A 17,546-nucleotide genomic window follows, 5' to 3' on the forward strand; every position below is an offset into this window, starting at 1 on the left:
GCAAGATCTGAAATCGCTGCAACCCTCAAAAACGCCAAGATGCCAGCTAGCAACCTCAGCAAAGATGAGCGTTTTGAATTATATAAATTAAAAAAGAGGGATGACATTGTAATCCTCTCAGCCGACAAGGGCAATGCTACTGTCATCATGGATAAAATAGAATATAACAACAAAATTAAAGAATTACTGGACGATGGCAGCTATACAAAAATAAAAAGAGATCTCACCAACAGCCTCGTCACACAAACCAACAAAATAATTTCTGATTCAACCGCATTAATTGATCAAACTAAACAGTTTTCGTTGAAACCTTCTGTTGCCAGGCTACCAAGATTATACGGCTTACCAAAAATACATAAAGCAGATACACCCCTTCGTCCCATCGTCTCTATTATCAACTCCCCCACCTACAAACTGGCTCGTTTTCTGTCTGAAATCCTGCGGCCTTTCACTGGAAAAACCACCTCTGCGGTACAAAATTCTATTCACCTGGTATCGACAATCAAGGGTATTTCCCTTTCCCCAGACGACCTGCTTGTCAGTTTTGATGTAGTTTCATTATTCACAAAAGTTCCTGTACCTGACACCATCGCAATCATTGAAGACTTGGTTAATCAAGGACTAAACACTGAGGTACCTCCCCTGGTGAGACACTGCTTAAGCAATACATACTTCACTTGGAATGGAACATTCTACAAATAAACTGAGGGCACCCCAATGGGCTCCCTCCTATCTCCGGTTATAGCCAACATTTTCATGGAGAAATTTGAGACTGACGCCATCCAGACTGCCACTCTGCGCCCAACCTTATGGAAGAGGTACGTGGATGACACTTTTGTCATCTGGCCACATGGCCGGCCTGCTCAAGATCAATTCTTCGACCACATCAATTCTATACACCCAGCAATCAGATTTACCATGGAATTCGAAAAAGATGGCAAGCTACCTTTTTGGGATGTCCTAATTAAAAAGAGACCTGATGCTTCAATGAGCCACTCTGTCTACAGGAAAGCTACCCATACGGATGCTTATCTGAAACCCGATTCCCACCACCATCCATCACAGAAGAATTCTCTCATCAAGACTCTGCACCATAGAGCCCAATGCATATCCGACCAGGAACACATAGGCAGTGAACTCAAGCACGTACACCAAGCTCTCAAGGCTAATGGCTACTCTGACTATACAATCCGCAAAGCTATCACTCAAACCATGAAGAAGGACCCTCTAAGGAGCCTTTCAAAACCATCACTTTACCCTACATTGCGGGGATCACAAAAAAAGATCTCCAAAATCTTGAATAACACAAGATCCAGGTCCGTTTCAACACATTGCATAAAATCCGTGATCTGGTTCCGTCTGTAAAAGATGTGATTCCGGACATACAGTACCCTGGTGTCTACAAACTAACATGCCTCTGTGGTAGTAGTTACATTGGAGAAACCAAACGACATGTCTCGGACCGTATTCGTGAACACAAAGCAGACCTTAAACACGGTAGGACCAACACCTCGGCCATGGCAGATCACTGTTATAATTCAGTAGGCTCACATGACATTGACTTCTCCAAGACAGAGGTTCTTTGCATCGGGCTACCATGAGAGATTCGTTCATGAGGCTATCCAAATATACAAACACAGAGATAATTTCAACTGAGAAGATGGATTCTGGCTTAGCAATCATTGGAAGGATTTGATTAACCATTTCGGGTCTTGATTGATTGTTCACGCTTACGGTGGCTTTCAGACAGCATACATTAATATTTTGTCTCCCCCCTCCTCTTTTCCGAACATAGATGGACTCGTTCTTCTAAATAAACTGTCAAATCGCTCTCCGTGGCGCTAACGTTTAAAAATAAATACAAACCGCCACTTCTTTCAAATGTTTATTGCCGTTGGTTTTCACACCTGATGATGACTGTTTGTGTTACAGTCGAAACGCCGTGAGAATGTTATTGTTTAATATATTTTATTATTTTTTGTTTCCCTTCAACGTGACTTTACCGAAAGAACCAAGAATATAAGATACCTCGGTTGTTGAAAGTGTACATGAATCAATTCCAATGGCAAGTGACGTCCCCCACCCCTACCCCCCCCCCACCCCCAACAACCCCCCCTCCCCCTCATTGTACGATGTGCCCCTCTGCGTCCGTGAGACATCCTGCGTCGCTGTCACGTTGGCACCTCAATCCCCCCGTGAGTTTCAGACGTGCGAACTGTGTGCAGCGCTGCGGGAACGGCGAACGGCGACGTGCGCGGGAATGCCGAATGAAGCCAAGGCTGGGTTCTGGGCGGGATGCGTGTACGAGCTCGCAGTTCGAGGATTTGCATCGTGTCAGTTCTCCAAATTCATATCGAGTTACGGCTGTGAGGGAAGGTGTGGGGGGGGGGTTGGGGGCGAGGGGAGCCTTGGGGTCGGTGGGGGGGGGGACCCATGAAGATACAGCTCGCCACCGCTGTTAGCCCATGGCCAGTGATAACAACTCAGGTATCCGGATTCATAGCACAATCCACTCACCGTTGGGCCACCGCTCGACCCTCGCCCGATCATGTGCTCTCTCAATCGCTCAGATGATGTTCCCCGCGGGCACGGTCACATTACTTACGCTCCCTCTCTATCCCACCCAAAACCACTCTCGCTTGTTCTAAGGCCTATAATTTGTGGGAAAGGTAGTTGAGATGGGCTCACCGTCGCCATTTTAAACGACGCAATTACCACGGCAAGCGGGACAAGAGACGCACTGGGCCCGGGGCTCCGTCGCGAATTCACCCACAGCGGGGCGGTGAACTCAGCCTGCAGTTTGAATTTCGCGCACGCTCGCGTTCAAGCACCACCCTGCAGCTGGATGTGAAATCTGGAATGCGAGAAATATCTGCGGACCCACCTGGCTATTCCAACGTTCAGAGAGTTACCCTCCAAAGAAAAGTGTTCCGGTGCCAGAGGTTTTGACCTCTTCACACACGTGGCCTACGAAGAGAGCAACTATAACAGGGTGACCTCTTGAGTTAAATCGCGTGTTCACTTTGCTATTTCTGAGAGTCGGTGAATTGCAGATGTACCCACCCATCCCGGGGCGCCTTTCAAGTTTGCATTTTTGGGGCAGTGCTTCTGCAGCCTCCTCGAGAGGGCCCACCCTGTTATGCGGAGACTCCGCAACAAATGTCATGAGAAAGGCGACCCAACGTCGATCAATCCAACGTCCCCGGTTAGAGCGCCAAACTTGTTGTTGTTGAGTTTTGATTTGAAGCTTTCGTGACTGCAGGAATACCATAACCTTTGGTTCTTTCGGTAAAGTTACGTAGTTAGAAATCAAATCAAATCAAACAAAATCACGACGTTTCGATCGCAACACAAGCAATCTTCATCGGGGTGTGACAACCACAGCAATAATTTGTTGCCGTTGGTTTAAGCCAGGTCGCAGTGCATGAACGACATCAAACACTCGCCACGGGAGACTCTACCGTCTTGGCGTGAGTTGAGCTCTCTCGGTGTGTTTTTAAAGGGCACGAATCTGTTGGAGGTGCCCGTACTTGTGATGATGAGACAACTGAGCCAGGTTCCGGGGGATGCCTTGTAGACATTCAACATCACTTGCCGGTGTTTGATCAGTGCAGGGTGTTAGCGTTGCATCCTATAATCCCACTTACAAGTAATCGGGATCATTGGTCTGACACATTTCCCGACGTGGTAAATATATTTAATGCGTGTGCTACTTACGTGAGCTAGACATCCCTGTAAATATTTTTTTCGTATCCATCTCATTGGGCACACAGGGCATGAATACTGTACTGCATATTTAAAATATGCACACAGACACATATGTTAAATATAATTAAGTTGGGAAGATAGCTAAATGGCGCAACTTGTCCAATGTGTTTATTTATACGAACACGACGAAAACATTCGTATAAAATGCATAGTTGAAGAAAGCTTTGGACACACACACACACTCACTCGCTCTTGTCTCATTGCTCAAGCGCTGGTGATGAATGGTTCGGTGAGTCTTTTTCGACCATGAATATGAAGACTAATTCACTATCGTGCAAAACGTTATCGGAGAAGAGATAAATCACGCAATTGTAGCGTGTGTGCTTCATGAAGGGCTTACATTGTTCACCCTATAGTTTCCGGAATGATGCGAGGCTGGAATGCGGATAATTATCGTCGAAGGGCACTGCCACCGGAACAAACGGTACGCCTACCCATAAAAATAATACGTTATTGTATCCTGTATTGCTAAAAGCCTATAGATGGCTTGAGGACAAAATAATTCGAGGCGGTCGTGGCTTGCCAACATCATTCCAGGAACGGCATTCCTGACGATTCTGGCATAAAATGAGCGCTGCCTTTATAAACCCGCACGGGAAACACCGCATTGCACCCATTGGCCAACACGAATCTATCAATACCTTCGCTACCCTCAGTGTGGCTGTTTGTTTGGTTGATTCCGTTGCACCTGTGAGTGGTGTGTAATACATACACGCTCTACGTTCAATGTAAGCTGGCTCTGGTGTTGTTGTTGTTGTTCCATATTCATCCCGTCGTGTTTCGAAGCATCGTGGGAGCTTACTATATTTCACATGTCAAATACTGTAATGCCACGGTGTTGCTGGTTTGGAACAATGCAGAGATAGTCGGGTTTCGATTCTATCTCCCGGTGCGGCAGTGCAAACAACGTGGTCATTGCTTATCAAATCCCGCCTCTGTCCAGCCAGAAGTGTGAATGGGTTCACCGCAGTTCGATCGATCAGCGGCGCCACGTGCAGCGGGGTGAAGTGTGGGTACGGACACCTCTTCTAAGATGCGTGGTCAGTGTGGAGGAGTGGGTCAAGTGCCCTCTGTAGGAGCTCTCTAGAGCACCCCCATGCTGACAGCAGAAGCATGAGCAAGCGATTGCAGGGCTGAAGCGTACAGATGTTGACTGCTTTGAGATACTTAATGGGTTTGAGTTCAACGTGTGACAAATACGACAGTTGTAACGTTGGCTGTTCATCTGTTGACAATTTTTACTTCAACTATATTGACATTAACTTTAAATATTTGCGCTTTTGCAGAACAGACCATTCATTATGCTGCTGAAACAACTTGCAATGAGCTTGAGATATGAAACAATGGGTTTGCGGGCCGGGGATAACAGTGATGGGAATAATGCAAAACACTTGAAGTTGGTGCTTCTCATACACCCAGATCAACCTCAACATCCATCCATGATCTATCCAATGTTGGATGAAGGTCAGTTAAAACCAGGAATCTCGTGTAAAAAAAAGATAGATATATATTCGGTTGTGTTACAAACGTGCGTGATTCCAATCGCCCGAGTCCAAATCCCTGCCAACAGCTCACATCATTGATGAGCAATATCTGAACCGGTGGTAGGCCTCCCAACACTTCACCAGCCAGCAGAGACCAGCACGGCGAGGTATGGTTGCTCTGATTGTTCAGTGAACGTGTTGTACGTGGTTCTCGTTTTGTCCCCAGTTGCACTGAGCACAGTCAGCTTCGATTCCTCTGCTGACAAATCCTCGTGGTTCAATCAATCGGACGATATAGAGCGACTGGTTAATGCTTTCCCCATGTACATGTTAATGCCGTGGCTTCAACCAATCTAATTAATGGAAAACAGCTTCTCATAAAATTCGTGGTAGGCAGTGGGCGTTAAATCTGAAACGTTTGAATAGCTCAAAAAATGCCCACAAACGAGGTAAAAAATTATATTAAAATGCAGTTATCATTAACCAACTAACATATATATCTCAATATCCGTGTCATAATTGAAACGTACATTTTAGAAGCAGCTGCAAACCACAACTCACATTGCCTCTTAATAGTCCCCGCTTTTGTTTTCAATACAAATGTAACTAACCAGTGGAAATGCAACATAATGTTGAACACAAAAAAAACAGATGCTTTTTTCCCTCTCCCATTAAATCTTCATCTAGACAACTGCACTTGTGCGTTTGGAACGTAATATGTGCCATCGATGTTGATTGAATCTCTCGTACGCCCGTAAGAAGTGAGGCGATTAATTTAATGGAGCCTGCTGCAATGTATTAATTTATTCGATTCAGTTTCTAAAATCTTAATAAGTTTTAATGGGTGCCCATTGACTTGTAACAGGAGCTCATAATGAGCCAGACAGTAATTATGCAAATTACGTATGATTCACTGACACCCCAACGATGGAGCTATCATCGTTGTCAAAAAACCACGAAAGAGCCCTTGATATTGGAAGTCAATTACAAACTACGACAAGATAATTCAACAAATGTGGTTCCCCTTTTCTTCCTCTCCGGCTGTTGACTGACATTGAAACAAGAAGTAGAGACGACGTATTAGCACACTTGCGTTACCGGGGAAAGGAACATAATTGCACAGTTAATCAGAGATCATTTAAAAGTTACCTTGCGATCAAGTATTTTCTACTGAACTCGAAATAATGATTTTCAAAGTGTCAATGATAATCATGTGGGTGGAGATGCGGTGACGCAGTGGTTCCCGCACTACACTACCAACCCGGCAACCCGAGTTCGGTTCACATCCATGGCAATAATCGGTGGCGAGTGATATTTAAACCGGATCTGGGCTCTGCTTTCGTGAACACACTTTCAAGCATGAAGTGTGGTCAAACAACCCCCATAACTGAGTGTGGGGAGGCATTTATTCAGCAGGGGATGGACAAAGGGCAGTATATTATTAATAATAATATATAATGTATGCATTTCAGATGCTTACGATTCCGTTGCAGCATTACATTCATTTGTATGTAATATGCACGTGAGAAAAAAAAGGAAAAAATACAGTAAAAAAAAGTCTAACCTTAATGAAAAGGTCATGCAATCATTTTTAAAATGTAAAAATTACCGTATACTTCATGCCTCTCTCACCAGGCGAGCCAAAGCAGCCTACCTCAATTCATGGCTTACAATGTATCCCAGAGGGGCGGTTACCATAGCAACATCTGGCCCTTATATCCCCGATGCCCATGGGGAAGTTGACTATGATGCAGCCTTGCACAAAAGGCAGGAAAGTTTTTTATAATTATTTTTCATCAGCTTTGGCCGTGCATCCCACCTCTTTGTTTGCTACCAGTGCAGGAATGTGCGATTCCCTAAGACGGATGCGTTTTTATTCAGGGTTCGCATAAAAGGTGCTCGCTTCCGCGATGAAATTATGACCTTTTCAGTCGGTTCCCAATGTCTGCCCTTTCCATTGAATGTTTAAATGACAGCCATAAGAGACTCGACTTCAGAGTTATGAAAAAAAATGACTTAGGTTCATATCGCCAAAATTAATTTAATCAATTTCGAATTTGGTCTGCATCATATATTAAAAACTAAGAGCGGTCTTAGCTGAGCTCCGTAATAATAATGAAAAAAAAATCACCGTCAAATTGTATATTCCTTAGAATGTGGACGAGGCAGATGGTGGCCTTTCACTGGAGGAGGGAAAGGCGCCTTTAAACAATGCCACTGTCCTATTGCGAAGCAAAGATGCTCAGACAGTACGATGCCAGATTGATTTTTCATCTTTTTTTTTTAAATAGATTCCGTTTCCAGAACTCTATTAGGTTATCATCAATGAGGCAGGTTGGTCAACATGTGCGGCACACCTTTGGGATAAAACAGTCTCCAGCTAGCATGTGCAATCTCGGACACAGAATCCAATATTAAAAGTTGGCAAATGTTCGTGTGTGCATGCGTTGGTGTGTAGCGGTTTAGCGCACTGCGCTACGAACCCAGGCCACCAGAGTTAGATTACCACTCACGGCCAACACCAGTGACGAATATCTGAACCGGTCTCCCCTAGGTCGACTCAGCCACAAATGAGTATCTGGTGCGATATGTGCAAACACCGCCACTGGGAGAACAACATTGGTCGTACGTGGTGGTGACCACCCACCCTCACGTGGACAATAATGGCCTTCATAGGTGCTCGCTCACAGCACTTCCCCGAACAGTCGATTAACACTGCGAGGGCTGGCTTGGAAAATAGATTGTGTGTTGGAGCGGGTGGGTAGAAGAAGGAGTGCAGTGGTTAGCTCGCTACGCTAAGAATCCAGTGACATGAGGTTTATTTTAAGCCACGTATCGGGATTTGTCCTGTGCCTCCAAACGGGCCAACGCAGCTTCTAGTGAGTAACTGGTGCGATTTCTATTCGTCCACACTATAAAGGTAACGATGACATGATGCATTTCCGGCCAAACCACCTCCTCGAGGTTAATAGGTGTTCGCTGACAGCACCTGCCTTAACAGTATGGAAGTTTACATGGGGGACCTTTGTCTTGTTTGTGTGAGGAGCGGTGGCGTAGCGCTACCAATCCGGCGACCCGGGTTCGATTCCCACTCACGGCTACTGGCAACAGCGACGATTATATCTGAAGCAGTCGTGGGCCTCCCCTGGGTCGAATCAGCCTCAAATGATTACCTGGTGCGGTTTGGTCAAAAGATCATCACTGAGGAGACAAAGACGGCCGGGCGTGGTGCCGGTCACCCACCCCCTATTTGCACCATGCCGGCCTTCATAGGTGCTCGCTAACAGCACTTGCCCCGACAGTCTGTAAAGGCTACACGGGGGATATTTGTCTTTGTGGGGGGGGGGGGGGGGGGGGGACACAGGGAGCTCGAATGAGGCTTGCTAACTGCAAAGCAAAACAACAGTGGAATTGTAAAATATATTTGGGTCCCAGGTGCGAGGTTTTGATTTGATATTCCCTTGCCATATTCGAGCAGTGTTGTTTTAGGAGAAGCTGTTAAAGAGAAGGGGGTGGGGGGGGGGATGGTGTTTAGACAGGGCACTGGGCACCTGCTGATTGTCATTCAGGGATGTGTGAAGAGAGAGGTCTCTGCTGTCTAATTGCAGGACTTGTTTCACGTGCACAAGTCGTCGGTTGTCTAACGGTAAAGTGGCATAGAGCTCACGGAGCCCTACGATAGAATAGTTGTGCAGTGTCTTACCTGCTCCTTGGAGCATGTTATAAGTAACTAATTATATTTGTAGCGATTTATGATCACGTATGTATGTTGAACTTCTTTCGCACCGTACGTAGCCAGCTGTGCTCATCGGAGAGCATTATCACTTATATTTACCCTGGATTGCAAAACAAAAAAAACGGAAAGGAAGTCAAATAATTTTGGGGATTTATATTACAGATATTCTAACGTAACTCTATTGGTTTAATGATAACCGGCTAGGAGGCTCAACAGCAGAGGCAGCGGCTCGCAAATTGTAAGGTCGTGAATTCAAATCCCGGTTTGGGGGTTGAATCAGTCCATCATCATCATCATCCCTCTGATTCGATACAATGAGTACCACTGTGTGAGGAAGTTAACAGAGCTTGTCTATTTGATGGACTCTCCCCCACAATAGGAACGTTGTTCTCCTATCACTTCCTCAGCGCTGATAAATCGGAGAAGGGCACCAACACATCAACACTCATTTAAGAAAGAAAACCACTTTTGACTGTAAAGACAATGACACATTGAAATGTCTGAGTGATTAGCTTGTGACTGGTCACAGAAATGGCTATGTTAAAGTTAAAGCATACACATCCGCAAAGGCACCCCTTGACAAAGGAATTAGCATAGAATTTAGCATTGAAATAGCTAAGTTAAAGTATACACATCCGCAGAGGCACCCCTTGACAAAGGAATTAGCATAGAATTTAGCATTGAAATAGCTGAGTGATTAGCTTGTCACTGGTCACAGAAATAGCTATGTTAAAGTCAGAGCATATACATTAACCGAGGCACCTAGTACAAATCAAACAGGAGAATTTAGCATTGAAATAACTAGGCGAATTTAGCATTGAAATAACTGAGTGATTAGCTTGTGACTGGTCACAGAAATGGCTATTTTGTTTTACACGCCCATGAATTTAACGTCTGTTGTTGTTGTTGTCGTATCCTCAAATCTTGTAACTCAATTTTTACCCACTGGTCACAGAAATGGCTATTTCTGTGACCAGTGGGTAATGGCTATTTCTGTGACCAGTCACAAGCTAATCACTCAGTTATTTCAATGCTAAATTCGCCTAGTTATTTCAATGCTAAATTATCCTGTTTGATTTGTACTAGGTGCCTCGGTGAATGTATATGCTCTGACTTTAACATAGCTATTTCTGTGACCAGTTACAAGCTAATCATTCAGCCATTTCAATGCTAAATTATATGCTAATTCCTCTGTCAAGGCGCCCTGTTTCTTCTCACACAGCTTAAAGGTCGTGATCTGAGCGTGGCTTTTTCACTCCAGCTCTGTCCTCCAGACAGTCTCGTCCCTTCACCTGATGAAGGCCGCTTGTGTTGTGGCCAAAACGTCGTGAGAATATTATTGCGTTATTTTATTTTATCAATTTATTATTTTATTCTCATTCTACGTGACTTTACCGAAAGAACCAAAGAAGATGAATCCTTGCAGTCACGAAAGCTTTAAATCGAAAAATACTATATTCTATCATGAAAAATTTAACATTATTTTTTATATGTTATGTTTCGGCTTGGGTCTAATTTTCCACGCTCAACTGACGTTGGCTGTAATTGGTCACGGCCCCTGGCGTTATGGCAAGCTTCGGGGCCACTTCCTGGAGTCGTGTAGTTCTTCCATTACTAGTAGGGTACATTTCAAAAAAGCTTGTTTTTAAATAACTTTTTTTAAAATATTACTTGTTTTCACCACGGCTGTGAACGGAATTTGTCGATGAGCAAATGTGCACAATGCGTATTGCGCTAACTTCCAAGAGGGATACAAAGTAAATTGCATTGACATCAACGCTGTAGTGGAGAAACTTCATGACGCACGGAATACCATTGTCCTGGAAAAGTAGGATTTTGTTTGAAGAGTTAGGATTTTGTTGTCGTTGAGAAAAGCCGATTAAGTCTGCAAAAAGGTTAATTGTTCGGTTTAATGTGTGGCCACATTTGGAGAGATCATACAATGACAATTATCAAAAGTGGATTGTGAAGTGTCCTTATGAAGGCGGAATGGATTATCTTATTTATATACGCGTGTGTTTGTGTGGATAGGTTATGATATTTTTTCAAGATACCGCAAATGTGAAAGCAAAACTGTAATGAGAACAACATCTAAAATGCACGTTGTAATAAATGAGATCAGTTTCCATATGGGAGTGTGAAGGATCTTGTTATGACAGGACAGTCTGATTGCGCTGGTGGATAGAACGGGCTGACGACGACGATGATGATGTCACTTCTTAAGACAGTTGTGACCACCCCTTTGCATATGTATCGCTTAACACGTAAGGCATACAATTCTAACAAGAAGTAGGCACGCATTTGCAATGACAGGAGCATTTATGTTTGTCGCGTTATAAACCTTCAGCAGAAGCTTTTAGCACAAAAGGCTGTATTGTGGCGATAAATATGCTCCTGCTGTTGAAGCAGTGGTTGGCTCAGACGAAAAAAAGATGATGGATAGCTTTTCCTTCCATGGCCGAGACGATGTGTGGTCACTGAAGCCATCTTGATAACGGAAACTTGAGGGCGGCTGGGAATGCGCCTTATTGATTTCCACTTTCTTTTGGAATTTGAATGCCACGACCCTGCGTGCTGACCTTGTCACGGTTTGAAAAAATAGAAGGAGGAAAAAAATCCTGGAAGGATTTGATATAAATTGAGTCTGTTGAGAGTTGCTTTGGTACTACGGCATTTGTCATTGCCGAGAGATTCCTCATGTAAACTGTTTTGCAGTGCTGACATTTTTAATTCAGTCGGCAAAAAAGTTAAAGTTTTTTTTTCCTTTCGTGGCTGTAAATGTTTCAAGCGAAAGTTTATCGAAGTCCAAAATATCTGACGTGCCTTTACATCAAAATTGCACACTCCAATATCCTATTGCTCTGTTATCATTGTTTTACCATTCATTTCATATGCGTTTATTTTTTGGGGAGGGGTGAAAAATATAAACTTGGACAAAAGGCCCTTTGGATTTGCTCTTAGTTGTACCAACAACAACAAAAAAACACGTGAAATTACATGTTCCAACGTGTAACACAATCCGTAACGGGCTGGGACGATGTTGCCCACTGTACTTCCACGTGCACTATTTGTGTCCGCGGCACCCACCACGTTTGCATTTTATTTATTTCCTCGTGAAGCCCAGCGCCATTAATCATGTGCGCACCAGTTCCCTTGACCTCGGAATGCCCATTCATATCTGCTTAGGCTAATGTGCATTGCACCTGTTTCGGATGATAGCGGTCTGGGCCCATGTACTCTTAAGCCACGGAGAGGTATAATCCCTCGAGAGAAGAACACATCGGAGCGGAGTAATCCTCTCTGTAATGTCTATAGCTTTGCGCCTGCATTAAAAGTATGATTTATTATCCTGAGTCGTGTGGGCATGCCAGGGCATTGGGGTGCAGGGTTTTTTTTTGTAGCAGGCAGTAAGGTAATGCCGTGCTACCAAATAAGCCATCTCAGCTCTTAAGTGTGATAGCAGCTTGGCTTGAGGCGTCGATTTGGCAGAACTGAGAATACGTAATGATTACTGTAAAGGTTGCTAGTGCCCTTTCAGATGAAACACATTTTGATTGCAGCGATTTTCTTTAGCATGGAGACTAGATGAAACACGTGTCCTCTTGTTCTCAACAACAAAACATTTCAGCAACCTTGAATAACAAACTAAACTAAAAACATGAACTTATAAAATGACATCCTGTATATAGATTTTTCTCTGCGAGCTAGCTGTAGTGTATTTTCTTGTACAATCCCCAAAAAAAAACAACCACGTCATATTGTCATTCGTTAGAGTTCACTTAAAGGCTAGACGAAGGTTGGCATCGAAGCGAGAGGGATTTTGCGAGCTCAGAAAGGCATCTGTCCGTGAGGTTGGCTTTGTTCCAGCAGGGGGTGCTCACTCAGCCCAGGTTGTAGAGACGATCCTTATTCTAGATTTGAAGCTTTCGTGACTGCAAGGATCCATATTCTTTGGGTCTATTCGGTAAAGTCACGTAGATAAAAAAAAAAAAATCACGACTTTTCGCTTGTGTTGTGGCCGAAACGTCGTGATTTTTGTTGTTTTATTTTTTTTTACCTACGTGACTTTACCGAATAGAACCAAAGAGTATGTATCCTTGTTCAGGTTATTATTACTCATACTGTATACGTAATTACGCTTACACTGTGTAATTACCCACGATAGTCTCAAGACACTTGTTAAGAAGGGGTCCTGCTAGCCACGATGCTCATTGCGATGTCCTTTTCCCAATTGAGCAATTTGGGGGTACCTGTTTCCACCCCCTCCCCCTCTCCAACAACAACAACAACCGCCATTCGCCACTAAGTGGCGGCGTCGTCACCACGGCGCTTGTGCCAGGCTATGTGCACGTTGAGGCCACGTGAAGTGTCGAACGCCCTCTGGCCGGAGGTCACGGGACAGACCCAGGTGGTGCCACGGATCGACTGACTGAGATGACTGGCCGATGCACCACCACCTGTGCCCCTTACCGTGCCCCCTGATGTGTGTGCGAGCATCATGGTCCACGTGTATGTGTGTGTATGTGCCCCCCCTCCCAACACACACACACACGTGGATCATGATGCTCGCATACATGTCGTCGTCTTTTTCCGAAAAAAAAGTAACGGGATCTTTAACGTGCACCGCGAAGCGGGTGGTGCGCTTAATTGCATTAAATACCGCGTCAGTATCATAGCTACCAACCCATACGGTTTATACCCCGTTACCTTGTACAGGGACATTGAGTTGTCAGCTCCATACGGCGTACAGCCGTTTCAATACAGGCAACAAAAATAATCATACGGTCATATAAATGTAAAAAAAAAGTCGAGGGACAGCTTTTTGTTTTTTTACTCCGGTGAGCAGCGATCCCCGCATCAAGCAAGCAGCAGCAGCAGCATCAGCATGCAAGATCACAGACAATTGCGTAAGTTGCATCATTGACACCAATTATCAAAATGAATACATCAAACTGTTTTTATTTAGTAACATAATTTACGTCTATTTTGTGTTTCTTCCTTGTGATAGGACTTTGCAGGATGAACGTTGAAATTGATAAGGGCACGGGGTGACCAATACAGTCTGAATTGGTCAGTAATAAGTTAGGCACTGGTACGGGGTTGACAGATATGTAGTATTAACCAGGGTAGCCACGGTGTTCGAACCACGGACGTTTGCGGCAACGCAGCGAACGCGCTCCTAAATAGCCCAGCCATTTCACCCTGCACGACGATCAATGTCTTCATCGCCGAAGGCTGCTGAGTCAACCCGCGTGGATGTCCAGGGCAGATTCAGTAATCACTCGCCAGCGGCGTTTCCACGTCTGGCAACGGAACTCAAGTCTCTGGGTTGTTTTTGTTGTCGCGTAATGTGCATCCACGCTCGCCGATATTTGACCAAAAAAAACAAATATCCACCTTTGGTGGCTGGTTGTAAGTGCTGTTTGAGATTACTTTTTTAAGACCCGCACAGCACACGAAGGTGTTGTGTGGCAAACGCCACGCCCGGCTGCCTTTGTCTCCCGTGTGCCGATGTTTACAATTTACACCAATGACTTAAGTTTAAGGAATGGCGTACCACGGGGTAGGTGGTGTGGCTGGATCCACGCCCAGGTGCTTTACCTTCACAGTGTTTGTGTTTCCAAACAAATACATAGATCCCCTCCCCTCCCCCTAAAGCCTTCACGGACTAATAAAAAAAAATGTTGTTGTGGTTTTCACACCTGATGATGATTGCTTTTGTTGCAGTCGAAACGTCGTGAGAATTTTTATTGTTTTTTATATATTTTTTCATAATTTATTGTTTCCCTTCTACGTGACTTTTGCCGAAAGAACCAAGAATATGAATCCCTGCAGTCACGAAAGCTTTAAATCAAAATTTACTTTCACGGACTGTTGGGGCAAGCGCTGTTAGCGGAGTATAGCACCTATGGAAGGGCATCACGGCACACGAGGGGGTGGGTGGTCGGCGCCACGCCCGGCGGCCTTTCTCTCCCAAGTACCAATGCTGATACGTTACACCCGGTACTCATTTGAGGCTGAGTTGACGTAGAGGAGGCCCAGGACCGATTAATACAATCGTCACTTGTGTTGGCCATGAGCAACACAGACACGCACAAGGAAATTCACACTCGCTATAGCCTGATTGAGCGATGTTTTTTTAAACATTAAAAAATGACAAATGATGGTAACATGTACGTTATTTTCGTGCATAAAGTTATTTTTTTTACTTATAATTAGTAAAATATTTATTAGCAAATCGATGTCAAATGCGCAGTCGATTTAACGAAGTACAAGCGTCGGTCGATAATTTAGTTCACCAAGTATGTAACCTTCTAACGCGTGTCATCGGAGTCCTGGGCAAGGCTCATCACTAACCCCATCCTCATGCCGTGGGTTATAATTGAACACACAACGACGACAAACAAAAAGATCACGTAAATCGCCGTCTCGCCAACTCGTGTGCAATAACTCGTGCGCATCCTCCCAGTGCGTGACGCTGAGCGGAATCACTTTGGTGGTGAGGGTAGGGGAGACGGTGGACCGAATTTGGGGAGGGGAGCTTCCATGTGGCACGCTATTTGCATTGCTCTTGCCTTGATCTATCACTGCCGCTGTCAAAGAATGACGTCGCCGCCTGTGTGATAACCGCGTGCTTTGTACGTACGTACATTGGACTTATTTCGCACCGTACGTAGACAACCGTACTAATCGGGGGTTGTGGGGGAAAGACAACAAACTAAACACACACACAACATTTATGTAGTTATTTTTAAAATACTCATTGGTTATTTCGGTAAAGTCACGTATGTAGGAAATAAATAAATAAATAGAAAATGTATTGTTATTTTAATTTTATTTCTACATACGTGACTTTACCGAAATAACCAATGTGTATAGTAATTCCTGCAGTCACGAAAGCTTCAATCCCTGATTTTTTTAAAATTATATTTCACAAGAGCCCGGTAAAAGGCACGCACCTTAACAATGGAAGGGGGAGGGGTGGACGTACATATTGCACACCAAAGCCCGAACTCACAGCGCTCCCTGTGGTTCTGGGAATCAGAGGAGCACGCAAAGCAGTTGTACATAAATCCGTTTTCAGTCTACATTTAAATGCGCGTAGTTCCAGCGGCTTCATTTTTTTTTTCGGAGGAAAAAGAGCGTTCCAGACGGCCCGCAGAAGCGCGCATCTGACAGCGCCGCCTTTTGCTCGACTTTAACCCGACAAGCCGCTGCAGCTACTGCTGCCGCTGCAGCTGCAGCTGCTGCGAGGTTGACCGGAGTTTTGCGTGCAGGTTTTTTTTTTGCCGCTTGACTTTCGGTACGAGAACGCGATGGGTGTGCACTGTAAGAGGGGCGAGGCGTGGGGGGGGGGGCGGGAGAGGGATTTGCAATGCAAGTCCCCTGTCTGTCGTCTTCCGGCGGGGCCTTTGGGGACAGCCGTTAGCGGTGGCGTTGCGTGGGATGTGCAGTTTTTTTTGGGGGGGGGGTGGGAAACGCCACCGGTCTTCTTCTTCTTCTTCTTCCGCCGCACGGGCCGCGCGTCGACGTCATAGGTGGTGTCCCTGCGGGAGGGGCCCTCATTGCCGGTCCCCGCGATGCCCCGCGGTGGGCCACCGTTGGCGCGTCATCGGCACGCGTCATCGGCACGTGCGGCCGTTAATGAAGCGGCCCTCGCGGGGAGAGGGAATCGCCGAGCACGTTTTGCAAACGCAACAACAACAGCAGCAGCAGCAGCGGCAACAACACACGAGACCACGGTGGATACAGGGCTGAATTAAGTTTGAATGGGGGCATCAACGTCGGTTATCATTTTTCTGGACCGCTCCACCCCCCCCCCCCCCCTCTTTGAATGTTAGATTCCTGGTAATGCCGTCCAGAATGTCAGGATGTTGCAATGTATGACGTGAAGGGAGGATGTGAAATTTAAAAAAATATATATACATATTTTTGCTTCTCATTTTATTGTATTGCTGTTGTCTTGTACAGCGTGGTGAGATGTAGTTTTGCATGAACGAAGCGATTTCAATATATATTAATTACCGTTTTACCGCGAGCCCATGCCCAACGATGCCAAACACTCCTCCGCTATTGATTACCTTGGGCCCTGTCAGTTGGAGTTTTTTCATTGGGATGAATGAGTTGTGAAGCTGAATTGAACTCAAAACAAAACAACGATTTTAATGTTGGCACATAACTGGCATTAAATGTCACATCGCCAATAGGAATGATCAGTTTATTTGGTATTGTCAGTCAACCATTGTAAACCAGTAATGTTTGTGTGTGGGTGGTAGTGGGGAGTGGTAGTGTAGAGGTTAGCGCGCTGCACTACGAACCTGGCGACCCGAGTTTGATTCCCGCTCACAACCAACACCGGTGACGATTATCTGCACCGGTCCTGGGCCTCCCCTAGGTCGACTCAGCCTCAAATTAGTACTTGGTGCGGTGTGTAGTAAACATCGCCACTGGGGAGACAAAGGCGGTCGAGCGTGGTGCTGGCCACCCACCCCCTCGTGTACCATTCCGGCCTTCATACGTGCTCGCTAACAGCACTTGCCCCTAAAGTATTTTCAGGC

Source organism: Petromyzon marinus, chromosome 42, assembly GCF_048934315.1.
Source record: "Petromyzon marinus isolate PM22_M1 ecotype Great Lakes invasive population chromosome 42, UKy_Petmar_22M1.pri1.0, whole genome shotgun sequence".
NCBI lineage: Eukaryota > Metazoa > Chordata > Hyperoartia > Petromyzontiformes > Petromyzontidae > Petromyzon > Petromyzon marinus.